The following is a 21,300-nucleotide window of genomic DNA, read 5'->3' on the forward strand; positions in this document are numbered from 1 at the left end:
TTCATTTTTCTCTAAAACAATCAAAGTAGAAGAAACAATATGACTTGTACAAAGATATAAGGTTCCTACTTTCATACCTTTTTCTACTACAAGGGAACCTTTTGAAACCTTCCAATTTTTATCATTAAAAGTAACTACACAACCCTCATCATCGAGTTTCCTTGATGAAATTAAATTCCTACTCAGCCTTGGAACATGTCTTACCTCATGTAGTAGTCAATAATTCTCATTCTGCAACTTAATCTTAACTTTTCCCTTTCCAACAATCTGACAAGGTTCATTATCCCTCAAATAAACAAGCCCAAAATCCCCTTGGACATAGTCAATAAAATAACCTCTATGAGGTGTAGCATGAAATGAAGCGCCAAAATCTAAAACCCATGAATCATCAACATTTTCTAAAGACAAAAGCAAAGCATCCTCTTCAAATTTGTTACTTACCACATTTGCCTCCTTGTTCCCTTTTGGTTTATCTCCTTCATTGTTCTTTTGAGTCCAGCAATATTTTTTCTTATGCCCTAGTTTCCCACAATACTAGCAATCTCTCAGTTCTCTAGATTGAGACCTCTTCCCCTTTGACTTTTCTCTTGATTTCCCACAATTGGCAGAATTATTTCCTCTCTCAGTCATTCTACCTCTACTTTGTGTGTTCAAAGCACTTCCTAATGTAGATCCACCTAAGGTTTTTCTGCGAATTTCCTCACTCAAAATAACACCAATCACATCATCATATTTTAGGGTATTAGATCCAGAAAGAGAATTACTCACAACCATTAACAAACCATTCTAGCTTTTAGGAAAAGAACACAAAATCAAGGGAGCCCTAATTTCTTCCTCAAAATTAATACTCACAGAAGATAACCTGACTAGTAATAGTATTAAACACATTTAAATGATTTGTAACAAATTCACCTTCTGTCATTTTCATATTAAATAAATGCTTCATGAGAAATACCTTGTTGGAAGTGGAGGGCTTTTCATATAGTTTCGCTAGGGTTTACATCAACTCTTTTGTCATCTTCACTTTTGTAATATTAAATGCCACCGATGGTGCCAAGCATAATCGAATGCTTCTAAGTGCCTTTCTATCTAAAAGATCCTAGTCGTCATTTGTCGTAGATCCTTGATTCTTGATTTTTCCTTCCAATGGCTTCCATAAATCTTTCTGATAGAGATAGTCCTCCATTTACATCTTCCATAACTAAAAGTTCTACCCATTAAACTTGTCAACCCTCAACTTACCCTTATATGTCATTGCTCCCACTCAACCGGGAGACCTTCCTACAGAAGATTGCTAAAAAAAATGATGACAGTCTGGCTTAAAAAAAAGATGATTGTCTGGCTCTGATACTACTTGTTAGGATTAACCTCAGATAGAAATAATAGTTACATGCAAATATAACTGATATCAGAAAATAATAAATCACACATAAGATAATACAAAACACCAAGATTTAACATAGTTCACCCAATCCCTAGGCTATGTCCACCAACAACAAGTCCAATAGTATTATGATCCAGTGATTACAACCTAATTACAATCCATAATCCCTTAGATCTCAATATGGCCATAAGAACTAATTTTTTCATTACACATTATGAAAAATCCCTAACCCTGAGCCTTTTTAAACAAGCTTTTTACCACTTACAAAATTAGGGCTAGAATAACATAAAAATAGTAGCCGATGCCTTTTACAATATAAGATCATTTTTGGCTGCACCTAGGCCATTGCCCCCAAACCCCCGTAGAAATAATATGGGGAGAAAATCGTGTTGAATAAACCTCCAAGTCTGATTAGGGTCCACATCACAACAAGAATGCCAAATAATTTGGGTTATTTCCTTAAAAGCTCCATTGATGAGGTTTGTTTCTATACATACATTTGTTGTTAGCATTATGCATTGGCCTTTGCAAAGTAATATTTATTTCTCAAGTTGATCTTCACTCATTACATTGTTTGTCACACTCCTTATACTTGTTGCAATACTTATTACTACTAACAATTCAACTGTTTTAACTTCTTTCTACTACATAGCTTTACTACATCATTAGTAGAAAATAACTACATTGAGTTGTCAAATTCTTCATTTTCCATTGTTGTTATTTGTTAATATGTGTCATCAAGAGTTGTCTAACATCTTGTATTGGCTAGGCTTCTTGTATGTTCTCTAATTACGATGAAATTGTATTTGTCTTGTACTTTCATCTTCTTTTGAAAATATTTTATTTAAGGTAACCATTGTCGTGAACTATTCCCATAAATGTTTTAGTAGTTGAGTGTGTTGTGTAGATAGGCTTATCCATCACATATGGTAATTCTGTGAGGTCACTAACAAGGATTATTGAGGCTCCTCCAAAGTACATGTGTTGAAAGTGAGGGAAGGCTTGTCTTAATTTTCTATTTATTTTTAACAATAGCTTTGACCCTATGAAGCTCATTTCATCCTTTAAGACATATCTTGCATCCTTTAATTCTTCTTGAAATATTTCATCATTTTCCCTTGCAATGTTCACATTTCTCTTATGGAAATAATGAGGACTCAATGTATTGTTGATGCATATATGTTAATGGGGACACCCATGTAGATGCTATAGTGAGCATTTGGTTTGTTCTTCTTGAAAACTCATGATTTTGTGCATTTATTATGCAAGCTATTATGTAAGACCTTCCTATGCCTTATGGTCCTTGGATGATCTATTGTGAGGTCATTTGAAGGTCTCTTTTGAAATAACAATTGCCATCCATTCATCTCTTCTATTTCTTCCTTGTTACTATCACTATCACTCTCTTCCTATTTTGAGTTGATTATGTCTAAACAATGTGATTGACATGCCTTATTTGATCACCTTCTTCATTTATCTTTGATGAGACTATAATATGGTCTATTTTATCATTTCATTTTTAGTTGAATTTGCAAACTTTCTAAAAACTTTGATGTTTAAGAACATGATGTTTATGATAATTTTAGACAAATATGTACATAATTACTTTCCAAGACTAAAATGAATATGCTATGAAATGATATGTCATTTGATTACAAGATAGTGAGAATGATGTGTTTCTTCCTTAGCTAGGTTGAGTAGTTCTCCTACAACAATGTGACATAGGGTAAACTAATTTAGATGGCATATTTTGAATTAGTCTTGATGTATGCTATTACTTTGGAGGCACTAATATTTTGTAGATTCAAAGGTAAAGTCAACTCAGCTAAGTGAAGTCATCAACCCAAGCAAACGGTGGTAAATTTCATCAATAACCTTCCACATCGCCAACAATTTCATTCATAATAGCTTGTACCTATTTTCGAGAAAGCAGGAATCAAAGTGGAAAATCTAGCAGTCGTAAGCTCCTAAATTCATGTTCCATTTGGTGCCAAAATTAATACATCTCTTATAATATTCACTGTCATCCATTGTTTCAATAGTTGATGAAGTCTAAAATCTAGGAATTTTGTTCCTAGTTTGTGTTTAAATAACTAGTCTATGTTCCAGAAGAAGGAATTTAATTAGTAATTTTTAGTATAAGGAAGAATTTTTATGAGTTTTGAGTATTAAATGTAATCTTGTTGTTTATCAGTATGTATGTTTACTGTTGTTATGAATAAAAAGATCATTTTAGGTTTCCATCTTTGAGTAGTTCTATTTCACTTCTCTATGGGGGCCCACACAGGAAGTGAACTAATTAATTAGCATAGGATTTACCTTCAGTTCATAGAACTAGAATAGACTCTGTTGTTCCTGCAACCATTAATAGTAGAATTAGTGGACTATTCCTGTAGCATAGGCAATTGAAGTAGTTCTCAGCTATAGTGTCATGCTTTGTTGAAATAGATTTGATTCTTAGCTTTAGCATAGATTTCCTATAGCATAATCATTTGAATTTCTATAGAATAATTCATAAGTTGAGAGAAGTTTGAAGCATATACTTTACAGACACCATTTCAAGTTTACATCCCTAGTTGATAAATTAAATGAGTCCAAATGAGTTGGGTTAGAAACACTCAGGATGTCCAATCCTAGATTAAGTAGTCCATTGCTATAGTATTTTGATCCCTTTCTTTGGCCAAGCATTTTTGACATTGTTGTCGGTGATGGTGTTAATTCAAACCAATCTTTGTAGTTGCACCTTTATTCCATGTAGAATAGAATTTAGTATTAAAGAATCATGTTATGCATAGAAGAAGAGACCACCTTGGGAGATTCCTTCCTCATGATAATCAGGAAGAACCATCCAATGATGTTCATCCTGAACTAGATGAACCCCAAAGAGAGAACAATGAAGATGAACCTTTTGAAAATTTATTTGATGATATTCAAGTTGAAATACCTTCTTCATCTTTAGAAGAATCACTCCACTTGAATGAACTTTTTGTTGAGCCCGCATATCAAGATAATCCACTAGCCATTGTTATATATCAAGCACCACCTCTTCCTCCAAGAATGGCCATGCCTACCTTTCCTTTTCCTATTCCACCTTAGCAAGGGAATCAAAATTTGAAGAACATACCTATTGTTGTCCTTCCAAAATTCTATAACCTTATTATAGAAGACCTTGAGACCTTTCTCTTTGAGTTTGACATTCTTTGTAGGAGCTATGACTACACAACTGATGACCATAAGTTGAAATTATTTCCCTCTACTCTAAAGGAGGCTACTCTAAGATGGTTCATGGGGTTGGGTGCAAATGTTGTAGCAAACTAGACTAAAATGAGTAATTTGTTTCTTCAAAAATATAAAGAATATTGCAGAGATCAAGATATGAAGGGGGATGACATTTTTAAAATGTCACAAAAGGAGGGTGAAACCTTGGAAGACTATGTTTACAGATTCTTGTTTAATGTGTAGCAAAACACATAGCATAACTTAAATGAAGAATCTAAGAAGCATCTTTTTCTGAGAGGTGTGCAAGAAGAAAGCATGGAAGCCTTGGACCTAATGGTTGGAGGAGATGTTACACAAAGGACTTGGAATGAAATCAAGGAGATATGTCAAAACTATTCAAGGGTTACTGTGAAGAAAGGTAGAAGACTAAGGAGCCTATCACATAAGACCAATGGTGGGTCAGGAGTATCTAAGATGGAATTATCTAACCTATTGTCTGACTTTAAGCAAGACATCATTAATGATGTCACTACTCAGTTGGATACCATGCAAGCCCGAAGGAAAAAGTATGAAGTTGATGCTATGCTGACTAAATTTTACCCTCGTTGTAGAGAAAGGAAGAAGAACTACACATGTAAGACCATTGCAACCGTGAATGCACAGCCAATGCCCACTAAGTTCAAAGCAATTGATGAGGATATAGGAGAAGTGATCTATGTTGCTCAAAGATGACCATGGGCTTAGAGACAAGGTATGGCTTAGGACCCTCTAGATAATTTTGGTTATAATAATAATCAGTGGCAAGGCATTATTCCTCCAAATTATGCCCCTTAATGACTGAATTGGAACAATAATTGGCCCAACTAGCAACCATAATATAACCAAGCTTGCCAACAACCACCTCAGTATCCACAGAAAAATAATCAATGGCCTCAACAAAATAACCGGTATCCTCAGTCACTAGTGCATTTGAGGTCATTTTGCGACCAAAAATTGTGACCAAGTTTTTAAAATGGGTTGCTTGGTCGCGTTATAAAGCAAATTTTTGTTTTTTTTAATAACTAGCCCGTGTTGGTCGCAATTGCGACCAATTATTTTGGTCGAAATTGCAACACACAGGGAAGCATAAAACAAAAAAAAAAACAAAAAAAAAGGGCAAAAAATTTCATTTGGCTTTTGCGTGAGGTTCATTTGGCTTTGGCGCGAGCGAGGGTCTCCATCAACATTGGCTCTGCTAAAGATCCTTTTCATCTGGCTTTGGCGCGAGGGTCTCCATCAACATTGGCGTGAGGGTCATCAACATTGGCGCAAGGGTCTCCATCAACATTGGTGCGAGGGCACGTCTGATCTAGTGTGTTTGATTGCAAAAATTTTGAGGGCACGTCTAAAATTTTGAGGAGTTCCATGTGATTCCATTAGACTAATTTATGAAAACCATTGCAATGTGCCTTTAAAATAATGTATTGGGTGCATTTCATTTCTATTTCCATTTGAAATTGCTTTCAAACATTCTACTGCATTATGCTTTGACATCAGTTGATGGGTTTATGATGGTTTGCATTCATATTAATTGGTTATTGTATAAAATTAAAGTTGGCTCAATGTTTTGATTTGTATAGGCATAACATTCCACTTATTCTCATTTGTGAAGGAACTCCAACCGATCACAGTACCATTTTTATCACTAACCATTTATATCAGATAGTGATAAAAATGGTCAGTGGGTCATTCAGAACAACGGCTTTTCAAAGAAACAACTTTTATCTCTGAATTTCCGATATTTTACTTGAATTAGATGGTTTCATAGGCATTTATAGGAAGCCAAACAACATTACATAAATCTTTGAAGAGATTGCTTCTCATAGTATTGGGGAACAAATGAGTTGGGTGGTAGGCCACAACACTCATAGTTGAATGCCATTTACACTGCACATCTTTTTCCAAATCTTTTATTCAACAAGACCACATCACACACCATAATAAAAATGGACCTTCCTGAAACTTATTCAATATCTCAATTATATAGCCCATGCAAGACATCGTTTAACATCACAGTCAAAATGGTCATCATGTGGTCAATCTTTCAACTTATTACCGTATACTACGGGTATGTCTATTGAGAGAATGATTGGAAAATTGCACAGAAAAATGTAAAAAATTGTATAAAACATGGGTGAATACATAAATCTTAAAATGGTGAAACTAAGGGTAGAGATTTTAGGGAGTCAAAGAGATGTTTAGTGACATGATTAGCTTCTGGCATAGATCAGATTACATAATTAGCGATAAGGATTGTAGTCTGTAACTCTTTTTTGGGGCATCCTTTTTATGATATGCAGTGTATCATCTCATTAGATTCTTCACTCATACTATGCGAATTTCCACGAACTGCTTATTTGGATTATGTTCATGATCTCAACTATTAGGGGAAACTCTGCACACTCTGTCTTCTCTCAACTGTGTAGGGTTCTAGAATTTTGAACACTTTTGATCTCCTTACGGCTTGAAGAGCCTTATCTTTATCAGGTCTTCTTCCTTTGAAATGGATGTCGTCTGAATTGACATTGAGTTTCTTATCAAATGCAATTGGCTACTTTGCATAATTCACACTAATAGAAACAACAACACCAACTACTTGTTACTCTGCAAGGAAAAAGTGAGCATCTTATGCACCCCTTTCACAACTTTCATGCAATCTTTTGTGTCTGTTACAAAGTGCACTCCACATTTAATCATTCGTCTTGATAGAAGTCCTCTCCTTGGAAAATAACAAGCTTTTTCATTCTTGAATAGGGCTTGACTACTATTCTATTTATCCCAGGAATGCCATGTAAAACTCTCTGCCATATATTGACATATTCAGGCTGTATTGTGTTTTTTAATGGACACTTTTAATGGATTTCTACCAAGTCACTACTTTAAGAATATACTCTCTTTCGTCAAGATTACTTTCTAGGATAGTTACTAAACTTTTTATGTCAATACTTCAGTTAGAAATATGCTTTCTTGTTCAGCAACACAAAATTTGCCTTGTCTTCATAATTTTTATTATAGTAATATTTACTTTAATATATTTTTATTAATATTTACCACAATGTCAATTAATATTTACTTTAATATATTTTTATTATAGTAATATATTATAAGAAAAAATTAAATCTTTACAAAAAAAAATTAATACCAAAATATTTCTTATGAAAAAGATATAGGCTAGTGTAAATGTAAAAAAAATTAACTAAATTTTTCAGATGTTAAAACTAGCACATATGTGAATTTAAAAGATTTATTTATATAATCTATTAATATTTTCTTTAAAATTTATCTCGACTCCAAGGAAAAAGCTAAGGAGTGAGCAAACATAAATTTGAGTGGTAAATGGATCCGCCTAGGATTCTATTGGAAGCCAAAGTGGATGCCCGTATTGCTGTTCTTTTTACTAAAATAGATTCAAAATTCATAAGCCTGTATTAGATAAAAGGGAAAACTTTATACAAATTGTCAAAAACCTGTGACTGTCAAATACAGGGCCTTTGATCATTTATGCCATAAACATTCAATAGAAAAATCTCTTGTCCATAAGTTTTGGCTTCCTCACACTTACAGACACCTCAATTCTAATTTATATATCTAAATTAAGAATCATGAAAATCAATTATAGTTCATAACTTTTTTTCTACTTTCTGAGATCTATATAATTCTGATGATGGGTGTGATTTCAAAAATTGATAAAAGCAATTTGAGACAATCAAATTAAATTGCAAATTTTTCATCTTGGAAATCTTAGATTTGAATCTATTGAAACTTAATACATAATAACAAAAACATTTATAACAAAATCTACCTGAGCTTTGAAGACAAGTGGTTCATAATAAACTGACAAATCCTCAAAATTGAGTATAGAAAGACTTTTAGGCCACTCTCCAGACAGAATCTCTTCCACAATCTCAATCCTCTCCTCTCTTTTCACTTCCACACTTTTACTTGAACTCACATTGAATGCATACCTCACCCGACCTCTTGATTGCCTTCTCTTCCTTTCACACTGAGATACTTGTGTTGGTAATAATGGCAGTGTAGCAAATGCTACACACTTCAATTTCACTGCATTTACCAAAGACATTGGTTGTTCCTCTCTACTTTATTATACTCAATTCAATATCTCTTGCATTTTGACATTTATATAGCAAATTAAATGGGACATACTGAAATAAATGAAAGCTAAATGGTTTCATAATTCAACTTCATTTCGTGCAGATATACATTGAATCTTATCTTATATGTGGGTCCATTTTAAGACACATGCCTATACATTGGCAAAGATTTGGAATGCCTTGGCACATTCCTCTGAATTATTGTGCAGTGGATAAGATGGACTAAGCTATTGAAAGAGATTGATGGTAAATTCTATGGACTCTGATTTGCATGAAATAATTGCGTATTACAAGTGGCTTCTACAATGGAGGACAAACTATTTTTGACTCTTGTAAAACAACCGGCTTCTATCATGGAAAGTGGGGAAGCTAAATTTTAGGGGCTTCAAATGAAGCCAAATCTTTGAATGAAGGTCCTAAGGGGCTTCACTCGAAGCCTCCATGCCGATATTGGTGTGGGGGCTTTGAATGAATATTAGGGCTTCATTCGAATCTGACATGCAGACCTCGTTCATACTCCTAATAACCGATCGAAAAAGCTTTTAAATCCAACATTTTTTCTTTTTTGTCCCATGGTTTCATGTATGAGTTGGTGGACTAGGGCGCTAAGAGGGAAGTCAGTAACATCATACCTTGTATCAGCATCTCCGTCTATGGTGCGGGAGAACCTAACTCTTATGAAGTACAACTCAGCAACTGTTTGACAAGCTGTAATAGTTGACATGTAATGGGTGATTGGTGTCAGGCTACTACGTATGCATTAATCCCAGTCTTGAATGCAAAAGAAACTGTGAATTCACTAAATAGGGTCAAACTTATTTTTGTTGATTTAATAGATTTGATTTGAGAATGATGGTCTAATGATTTGAGAGAAAGCGTTGAGAGATAGATGGAGAGAGAGATAATACAAGTGATAGAAAGACTCCTAGATAATATTCTTGAGGACAATGTGTATTATAGTTCTTACCATGTTTTCCTTTGATCTACCAAAAGGATGGTGGCGTCCTGCAAATGGCATGGCTCTTTCTACCACTTGTATTATCTCTCTCTCCATCTGTCTGACCATTCTTTCTCTCAGATCATCTGACCAACATTCCCAAATCAAATCTTGACCCTATTTAGTGGATTCACAACATAAAATTCAAATGCTTCTCCTATCAAATATGTAGATTTCACAATAGCTAAGAAACACAATTGTAGGCATCATGGTCACATTTTTTTGGAAACGTAATTGGGTTGTGTACCCAAGCAATGCAAAGCAACTTCCACACCTTCAATTCCAAGTCGAATTCATCTGTAAGAATGATCGCTTGCCAACAGTTGCTGAATACATCTGTAGCTCATGAATACAAGGTCCTCCAACAAATGTATTCAACAGCTGTTGGCAAGCGATCATTCCTAGCTCATGAATACAAGGTCCTCCAACAAATCTATTTAACAGATATTGGCAAGCGATCATTCCTAGCTGCTTTTTTTTTATAAGGTTTGTCTCAATCCCAATAGGTTGTAGTTTTATTTTCTAGATGTACTTTGTCGCTTGGGTATACAACTCAATTACATTGATTTCAAAAAAATGTGACCATGATGCTTACAATTATATTTCTTAGTTGTTGTGTCCTAAGATCCCTTATGACCCTTTACGACCATTTACGATCCCTCAGAATAAATCTTAGAGCTCTTAAAATGTCGTAAAGGGTCATAAGAGACTCCTAGGAGGGGCCATGATGAGCTTCCACCTTCACATGGTTGGCCCTGTTAAGTAGAGAATGCTATAGTTTTCACAAAACAAAGAGAAGCTCAATAATTTAAGGTCTTAGTCCATAGACAAATTAAATTAGACTTATTATCCAAAACACATAAAAAATATGCACATAAACATGGTAGGCACTAAATAGAGATAGTTGGAAGAGAATTAAAAAAAAGATTTAAGGATTATGTTATTTTAAGAAATATTTAAATAACAATTATAAATTGAGTTAAATCAATAAGTATTCGTTTCTACCTTTTCCAATATAAATTTAAATATTGAATGGTCTCTCCTTTATATCTTAATCCTTCAATACTCATAACTCTTTATTGCATTCATTTTGATCATTCACTAAACTTAATTAAATTATAATTATATTACATGTTATTTTAATTTTTTATATTTTTACTTTTTATTTTTATTATTGAATGTCATGTCAAAAGGGGACATTATAGTGAGATGCATTACAATATTTTTACTTTTTATTTTTATTATTGAATTTTTTTGTTTCGGCGAGGGACTGGAATGAGTTCATTTTGGATGCAAAGGAGAAAGGGCAACGTCCACCAGAAGAAAGTGCACCAGCAAATCCAAAAAGGTATGCAATAGTATTAACTACTAGTACATTAATGAGAAAATTTAGGGTTCAACTTCAGTATCAACAATTTAAACTAGCTCAATTTAATCTATCTATTGATGAAAGGTATGTAAGTCATATGCTGACACAATTGCTTATAAATCTCAATCTCAATCTGGGCATAAATCCTACATAAGATAAATTGACAAAATGAAGCCCTTTATTCATATTTAGTGACAAATTTTAGAGCCTATGTCTCCTATGGGTTCTTTTCTCAAATTTTATCTTCGCTGAACTCAAACTCTAATTCAACTAAGAAATTCCTAATCAAAGTTGTGACAATCGAATCTTGTGATATGATGTACCATGTTAGATTTTGAGTCATAAAAATAGGCAACGCCTTGACCACTATACTTGTTGACTTTCCCTTTCTTTTACAATAATTGCTTGCTATCTTGAGTTTCCTATCCCCTGTTTTCTTTTGGGTCATGTGTGCATCAAATCTGCATGTAAATCCTAATGAAATCCATCATTGAAGATATCAAATCCCATATTCTATAGTATTCTGTTAACTATGATAACAGTATATAATGTTGTCATTAGTGATTGTTATTTTATACTGTCATCAATTCCATTTTGTGCTTTGTTGCATATCAAAAAAGAAGTGGATATACACTATACATCAGATTTAAGTGTGAAGCATCACAAAATCTAATCTCTATCTTCAGATAACAATGTAGTCTGAGAATCCTAAAGAATTTAAAGCTGAGCATTTCCACCACATCTAAAATCCATTCTTCTTTTTTAGTATTTTTCGTTGCTGCTGAAGCTTTGATCACATGGATTATGTGTCTATACCCAACCAATAGATTATCCTTTTTAGGGAATCCCTGCTTTTTCTCCTGTGGAAACTGTAAAGATGGAAACTCATTAAGAGATTTTTCCTGATATCACCCTGCTTCCAATCTTTCTCTTCCATTCCTTAGCTCTTTGCAAGCTCACAAAAGGTGTATTAGCTTTGGTAACATGTTAATTATTTGTGTGTAGACTAATTCAAACACATATATCAGTGAAGTAAAGAGACAAAGTACCAAGCCTAACACATCTACCTTGGGGGAGCACTCTTAAAATACAACATAATGTACAACAAAATTCACAGTGTGTACAAATGACTTTTCATGTGATTTGAACCTTCACCTGCACCTCTTGTTCCTTCACATTCTCATCCTTTTGAATTCAATATTTCTCACTATGTTGTTTTGTCAAAATCCCTGAAATAGGAGTTATTTCTCCAACATACTACCACGCATAATCCTCAATTTTGGTATTTAAATTTTGTTATTGTAAATTTGAAAGGTATGTAATTCATATGCTAACACAATTGCTTATAAATCTCAATCTCAATCTGGGCATAAATCCTACATAAGATATATTGACAAATGAAGATATATTGACAAATGAAGCTTCTAATATGTTCTCTCTGTGACCAAAGGCACTCACCCTTATAAAACCTTCACCTGCGGGTCCAAACCCACTTCCTAGAGTTGTAACTATATGTGTTTTCTCAAGGATCTCAGTAAAAATATCCCATGAATTTTGACCAGGAAATCGAACCCATACATATGGCGCATTTTTTCCTCCAAAGACATCAAACCCAAGTGAAGTAAATGTTTCCACAATGATTCTAGTATTCTCTTTATATCATCTAACATATTTCAAACTTTTCATAGGTTGCAGGACACATCAAAGGCAACAAAGGCGAGGCTGGAAAAGGTTGGGCAGCACAAACTTGGCTCTAGGGGATATTCTAAAATCAAAGCACGCGTTGTAAGTAGCAATAAATGAATTGCAAAGAAAAATTATTTATAAAATGCAAATAATTTTGTTAATTAATAAAAAAATGCAGGACATTGATTTTAATCTGGAGGCCACAGAAGAACACAAAAAAATTGCCTTCAAGCAAGGCTATGCAGCGGTGGCTGAACGCCTACGGCAAGCTTCCATTGCCCCAACCGAACAGTCTCCTGCATCATGTGCACAGGTAAATATGCCAAAAAATATATTAGAAATTGAATACTTGAGCAACAATTTATTTGATAATAATGTGCATGACATTGCAATGTAGCCTGTTAATCCTGACACAGATCATACGCAGCATCATGAAGCCCCTGATGTGCATCGTACCGTCGATGGAGGTGCTCATTTGTTATTTAAAACTAATTATGTAATTATTAATACAATTTAACATCTTTAATTGAACTTGGTATAACCTTTTTGTGTTGAGGATATAGAATCATGTCGTGCTGAACGAGTGCCAGAGGATGTTCAGACTAATCAATAGGTAGATCATGTGGCACATTCAGGTAAAGAAAATCTATGTTTTGTTCTTTTAAATTAATTTTTTGATTTATAGTTCTTTTACTTAAATAAAAACTCGTAATTCACTAATATAAAATGGTGGGAATTTAACCTCATGAAGTACTTGTTATTGCAGCAGACCCCCCTTTGGTGTAGCGGCCTCATGGTGTTCCTGAACGGATGAGGAGGAGACATGTGTTAGAACCAGTAGAGGAGGGGGATCCTAACGAGGACATTGATATTCCTCTTAGAAATTTTATGAAAAAAAGAAACGGCAAGAAAGCAAAAAAGAGATGATTATTCATGAATGACTTACTCTTGAATGTTGCGTGTTAATGAATTATTCGTGAATGTTGTGTGTTTATGAATTTAATGTGTTTATGAATTTTATGTGTTAATGAATGTTATCATGTGATTATAATGATTGAATGTTCTATTTCAAAAATGGATGAATTGAATGTTATTAAATGTTAATGGGGAATTTAGAGTGATGTTAGGGGCGGGGGGGGGGAGGGGCCAAATGAGCTTCCACCTTCACGTGGTTGACCCTGTTAAGTAGAGAATATTTAACTATTCTCGAAACCAAGTGAAGCTCAAACTTTAAAGATAAGCTTATAGTTAATAGTGACAACCAATTAGCAAGTTGAAATGAAGTTCTTCGTTAAGGTACCTTTTTAGTTTTTAAAGCACGATATCATGTTTTAATATTGTATAGTTTTTTCTCTTAAGTTAAAGTATTCTTTTACTATAACAACATAATTTATGACCATTTTAGTAACTATTCTAACATCGCTTTATGAAAAATCCTATTTCTCAGATGTTGAGCACGGTTGCAGTTGTGCAATTGGTGTTTCAGAGTATTGGTGTTTATGGGGACATAGGAACATCACCACTTTATGTGTATGCGAGTACTTTTCCTGATGGCATCAAACATCTTGATGACATTCTTGGGGCTTTGTCTTTGATCATATATTCTCTCACTCTTTTGCCCCTCATCAAATACGTCTTCATTGTATTGTGGACCAATGATAATGGAGATGGTAAGATTATAACAGCTCTAGTTTCACTTTGTTTTTAGGTCAAAGTTTGATCTTTTTGATGTGAAAACATGTGTTCTAAGTTTAAAGGGATGGTTTCTTTTGCAGGTGGAATGTTTTCTCTTTATTCTTTGATTTGTCGCCATGCAAATGTCAGCATGATACCCAATCACCAGGAAGAAGACAGGAAACTCTCCTCATATACACTTGAAGTTGCAGGTAGACAGCCCAATAGAGCCATTAGGATAAAGGAAGCTCTTGAACAAAGTAACTTTGCCAAGAGATGTTTTTTAATACTAGCCCTTGTGGGGACTTGTATGGTTATAGGAGATGGCGTCCTCACCCCTTGCATCTCTGGTACATATTATTGTTTTTACAATGTGTAATGCTTTTTGTTGTTATTTTTCAATATATTGTATGCTTGTTATATCAATGTTTCAATAGTGTGATCTATTATCATATGTTAGAAATCAAACAATCTCGAAGTCTACTTAATTCACAATAAATCCCTTAGATTGTACAAAATTTGTTAACTTTTCCCTTTCATTTGTTCAAGTAGTTTCACTAACACTTAATTTGTTGATATATTTTAGTTCTTTCAACAGTGGAGGGAATCAAAAGGGTGGACAAGTCGCTCAACCAAGGTGATTTTTTGGCATTTGCTCACATTATAATATTTGAGATGGGTAGGAAGGTTATGGTGAGCAGAAAACATGAACACGAAATTAGATTGATAAACTAATGACATTTCATTCTTTGTCCTATTCCTCAATTTCATGCTTGGGTTTTATAACCCCAATTGATCTTCCTTAAAACATTATTCCATTTCTTTTATGAATTTTGAAGTCAAGAATCTCTAAAATTGTAATGACTTTGCAAGGTATCCCAGCAAATCTCAAATTCACATTCTTTTTTTTCTATCTTAAAGTCTTGCCTGTAGGAAATTGTGATCTTGTGTTGAATACACATGTTAACCTGCAAATTTATCTGACTTTCTCTTTGGACCTGCTTTTGGTGTAATCTTAGAACCCATATTGTTGTACTCGAATTTGGAAGGCGCGCTAGAGATGGCATAGCTGTGAAATGCTTGTGTTTGGAAAGCTGTTTGGTTTTTATCTTGATTGATGAATAGTTTGTTGTCATTATGTGGATAATGGCTTCGGTTACGGGCATCTTATCTTTCCAAAAGCTATCATACCTAATGACCTGATAAAATCCTAAAATTTTGATGTGTTATATCTGATTTGGAGGAGGAAGAAGTACAAACGATTCAAAAGGTTGTCTAGAATGAGAGAGTAGTGTGCTTCCATAGTTTTCATCTGTCTTATTTTTGTATATTGGAATGACTTGAATATTTTTAAATGCAGGAAGAACTGCGCCAAAAAGAACGTAAAAATTGGGATGAATTTCGAAGATTGTTGGAGGATCATAAAGCAACTGGCCTGCTTACAGCAAAGACACACTTCATTTGAAGCAAGCTCTTTGCTTTATGATCCTCCAGTTATTTGATAAAGCAAAGAACTGAAGGATCATAAAGCAAAGAGCCTGCTTCAAATACATCTGGTTCACCACCCAAGGATTTGTTTGAAGATGTTGCAGAAGGGATGAAAAAGCAGGTAAGAAAGTTGCATATATTTTAATGATTTGATTGCAAGATTTAATTGCACTTTCACAATCAGACTTGCAATCATTATTACTCAAGGTAATGTATGTTTGATTCCTTTGATGTAACCATTTTTTGAATATGTATCTTTGGCAGTACCAGGAGGACAGATCAAACATAAAAGATGCTATGGAGTTAGGAAAGGTGTGCCTTTTGTGCTTTAAGATTTTCCATTGGATGTAAAATATATTGTAATCTTTTTGATGTAATGATTGCAGCTCGTAGTAACATCAGCATGGACTCTTGACAAGTTCAAAGCCTCCATTGGGGAACTATATGATTTGGCTGCTACATCTGAAACAAATCTTAAGGTTTGTTCTGGATACATTTCTAGATTTTTTGTCTTAGCTACAGAAGACTTCACAATAAAAGTATTTGGTATTTTCCTTTGAACAATGTTGTCACATATTGTTATGTTCCTAGTAACTACTATTTATACAAACAAGGATATTATCCTTATGTTCCATATGACTCTGGTTCCTAACTGATTCGATCATTGCATCAGCTATATTATGTTTTGACTATTTGCACTGGTAAGTAGTTGCTGGAAGTGAATCGCTATCACAAATGCATTAGTTTGTTCTCATTAGTGGATAATGGATTTTTATTAGGTTAAACTGAAACAATTGCAAATGTTGAAAGTAATGCAAGTTGTTTTGGGATATATGATTTTGTTAGGTCTTACTGACATCCTGTGTATTGCTTGCAGCTTGTGTTTGAAGAAGTGATTGAACAAGTAAAGAAAAAGGAAGAGAAAGAAGAAAAAAGGAGGGAAAGGCTGGCAGATGATTTCACGGCTTTGCTTTATTCTCTGAAGGTTTACATTATTCATTTTGAAAAAAATCCTTCTAATGCAGTCTCTTTTTCCTCTACTACTTTTACACCTGGAGTAAAATTTCATAGAGTTTTGTACATTAAAAATCCTGAATATGAATGAATTTCTATTCTTATCATAAACAAATTTCTATCTATGTAACGATAAATTAGTTATATATTGTTTTTCCATTTCAGGAAATTGTTGCTTCCTCAGAATGGAAGGATTGCATACCTTTTCTCAAAGATGCGGAAGCATACAGGTAAAAGAGCCACTATCAAGAGTTAATCTTATTGTGAGTAATTAAAGGTAGTTATCATGTACCTTACACTAGTAGTAGCTATAAATATATTGGATATGAATATTCAGGGCAATTAGTGATGAAAGCTTCTCTCGGGAGATATCTGATAAGTACATTGCAAATCTTCACGAAAAGGTTAAGGAAAACAAGCGCAAACGAGATGAAGAAGAGGTACATGACCTTATTATCATTTCCACTTTCATATCTAATTTTGTCAAGATCTAATTGTTGTTTAAATACCTTTTGAAAGCATATTTGGGTGAGTGTTGTACTGAGAATGCAAATTAGACCTCCTTATGAAGATAATTGTATTACTAACAAGTTATTTTAACTTCTTTTACAAACTAGCTATTAGAAGTTAAATTGTTGCAAACTAGCCTTTATCAAGATTTGATATGACCTAGATGAGATGAGTTAGGGTTAGTAGACTAACCAACATGAAAAAGCCAAAAGAAATACAAAAGTTGTCAACAACACTCTTGACATTTTCTATGTATATCCTAAACAAATGTTCTATCATCAAATGCGCTTAACGATGATGTTAGCCATTCCAATATGCATGCAGCTTTAATGTTAAATGAAGATAATTCTAATGTAACAATCAATCATTCTAGCAATTCTTTTGGCCACAACTTCTTCCAGGCTAAAATCTCTTCCTCTGTAATTAACTTCTGAATGCCTCCATAAAATCCTTCAACCTCACCTCCTGCTTCATGATGACGTTTCCTATTGATTGGAGCACGTCTCCATCGAGAACCAGAGGTATATTGATGAAGAGATATTGAATCTTATTAATATAACAACTAACTTGATAGCATTAATATACATTATGGATGAAGAGATATTGAATCTTATTATGGACCTTATCCTTGGTGGCTATGAGATGACATCTAACTTGATAGCATTAATTTTGAAGTTTCTAACTGAATGCCCTAAGGCATTGGAGCATTATTAAAGAAAACATCAAGGGATAATATTTGAATTGTGGATATTTGTAAATTATGTTGGTTTTAGACAGTTATAGTTATAGTTATATATGCGCTCTTATGATGATGTGATTGGGACTGTAAGTTTTTTTGTCACGTTTATCTGTTTGAAAAATAGATGAAATTATTGGCTTTCATTCCTGATAAATAATTATTTCCTAATTTTATTCTTCCCTGCAAGAACCAAAATTTAGACGCGCTGTGCCAATTATTGCAAAGCCTTTGCTCTCATAGGAGCCTTCTAAACTCCACAAAATTTGAGTTGTAAAGCATAATTGCTTGGTGGAAACAGGATATATCGTGCACATTTCTTCGTCCTTCCCATTGTTTTGTATAAAATAAATCATTTGACGAACGAAACAATGGTGTGGAGGAAGAAATGTGCATGATACCTTGACTCTCATGCATCAAGCAATTACACTTTATAATCAAGGTTTGTATAGTTTTGAACGCTCCTATGAGAGCAAAGCCTTCAAAAAAAAATGGGACAGTGCGTCTCAATTGCAACACATTTTGGTCTCAATTGCGACCAATATTCATCGCAATTAAGACACCAAACTGGCAACCTTTTAGGTCATGAGTATAGCACCGGCGTCGAAAGCTAAGCGTCTTTGGTCAAAATTTCGACGAAAAATTGGGCAAGTTTACGTTAGAATTGAGAAAATAACAGTTTACATTGACTAGAGTACTCGATGAAATTTGTGTCGGTAAATCCACGTTTATGTAGTTGAAATTCTGATGCGAAATGAATGTGGCAGAAAATTGACCAAATTTGTGCGATGACGACTTTGGTCACTTTAGCGACGTACTCTTGTCAAAATTGAGAACTTTTTGCGTCGCAAATTAAGCCTAAATTTACTAGTGAGTGGGGCCCTAACCAACAACCTATCTACCAATGGAATTGGAAACAACCACCTTAGTGGGGGCCTAACCAACTGCCTCAGTAGCAAATTGTGATGCCTCCACCTCAACAGCAAGCCCCGATGTCTCTGCCTCTTGCAGCCAATGTTAGCCCACAGAAGCAACCATAAGTTCCTGCTTAGCCAACACCAAATCCCAACAATAAGAAATAGGCTTATTCTTTGTAGATAAATGATATTCATCTAAGGTCCAGAATGAAGTTTCCTCCACCTAAAGGACCTATAATAACTGAGGTCACTTATACTGAAAATGTTCCAACAAATCAACCAACGGATGCCTCAATTCCCCCACAAGCATCTACTCCCCCATATTCGCAAAGGTTAGTTCTTGCAGCTCCATCTAAACCAAATCTTGTAGCAATTGTTCTCTTAGACCAACTTAAACAAATGAGTATCCAAATTCCCTTATTGGATGCACTTAAGGAGATTCCCCCTTACAATAAAGCTTTAAAAGAAGCATGTGCCAAGAAGTCTGGTAGAAAGAAAAAGGATCCTCCTACCGTCCATGTGTTGGGAAAAATTTTTAATTTAATGTTGAGTAAAGCCCTAACACCTAAATATTCTAACCCAGGAATTCCTATGGTTACCATACACATAAATGGCATCCAAATTTAGAATGTTTTGATTGATCTAGGAGCGTCAATTAATGTCACGACTAGAGAAGTCTTGTTAAGACTCAACATTATTGGATTAAGGGACACTCCTACAATACTTCAATTAGCAAACAACTCAACTGTCAAGCCTAATGGTATGATAGAAGATATCATTGTAACCTTGGAATCCCTAGATTTTCTTTCAGACTTTGTTGTGTTGTCACCTAGAGTCACCCTTGGAGGATATCCATTAATCTTAGGAAGACTTTGGTTGGCCACTACAAATGCATGCATTACATGTTGAGTAGGAAAAATGACAATATTAGATGGTGCCAAGACTAAAAAGTTAACTATGTAGTCTCTTGCACAATCACAACTAGATCTTGACCAAGTTTCTTGGTTAGACCTTGGTGACAATCCTTCAGAAGTCAATTCTATTCAAAAGCTCATGATGCTTGAGAGAAACCCATTTGTTGTATACCAGGAAGAAGATGATGTATTGGCTGCAATCCTTACTAATCAGTATGATTCTAAGGACTCTGCTTCTACAAATCCTACTAGATCCTTACAAACTGTATTGCCTAAATGTGATGCATCTCAATTCTTGTAGCACCTGATTACCTTCATAAATTATCACCCCATGAAATTAAATCTCCATCAATAGTAGAGGTTTTAAAGATGGATAAGGTAAAGAGGGTTGAGATTGCTATAGGAAAAGAGATGAATGTCAATAATAACCTTACTACATGTTAGATGACAAGTCTCATTAAACTATTGCAAGATAGTCAGCAAGCCTTTGCATGGGACTATACTAACATGAAGGGCTTAGATCCTAGTCTTTGTAAACATGGAATATTTATTAACTCAAAATGTAAGCCAGTGAGACAACCCCAGAGGAGAGTAAACTCATCATTAAAAGATATAGTCAAAGTAGAGTTACAAAAAATTCTTAGTGTTGGATTTATCTATCCTATTTCTAATAGCCAGTGGGTGTTACCTCTAGTTATTGTTCCAAAGAAGGGAGGAAAATGAAGATTATGTGCAAACTACAAGGAGCTTAATAAAGCCACTAAAGAGGATCACTTTCCTTTGTCATTTATTGATCAAGTACTGGATAACCTAGTAGGAAGAAGATATTTTTTCATTTTTAGATCGTTTCAGTGGATATAATCAAATCCAAATCTCTACAGAAGATCAGGATAAGACAATGTTCACCTATCCATGGGGAACATTTGCTTACTCTGTCTTACCATTTGGATTATGTAATGCACCTGCAACTTTTCAACAAGTAGTACTTATCATATTTTGTGACATAGCTATTGATTGTGTTAAAATCTATATGGATGATTTCACCACTTACGGTGACACATTTGAACAAGATCATGCCAACTTGGAAAAGGTGTTAAAAAGGTGTCAAGAATACAACCTTTCTCTTAATAGTGAGAAGTGTTATTTCATGATGCAAGAAGGAATTGTTCTTGGCCACTACCATTCCTCTTGTGGAATTCAAGTGGACCCTACAAAGATCATTGTAATTACTAATCTACCAA

Source organism: Cupressus sempervirens, chromosome 3, assembly GCF_028749045.1.
Source record: "Cupressus sempervirens isolate cs-2001-9-10 chromosome 3, ASM2874904v1, whole genome shotgun sequence".
Classification (NCBI taxonomy): Eukaryota; Viridiplantae; Streptophyta; class Pinopsida; order Cupressales; family Cupressaceae; genus Cupressus; species Cupressus sempervirens.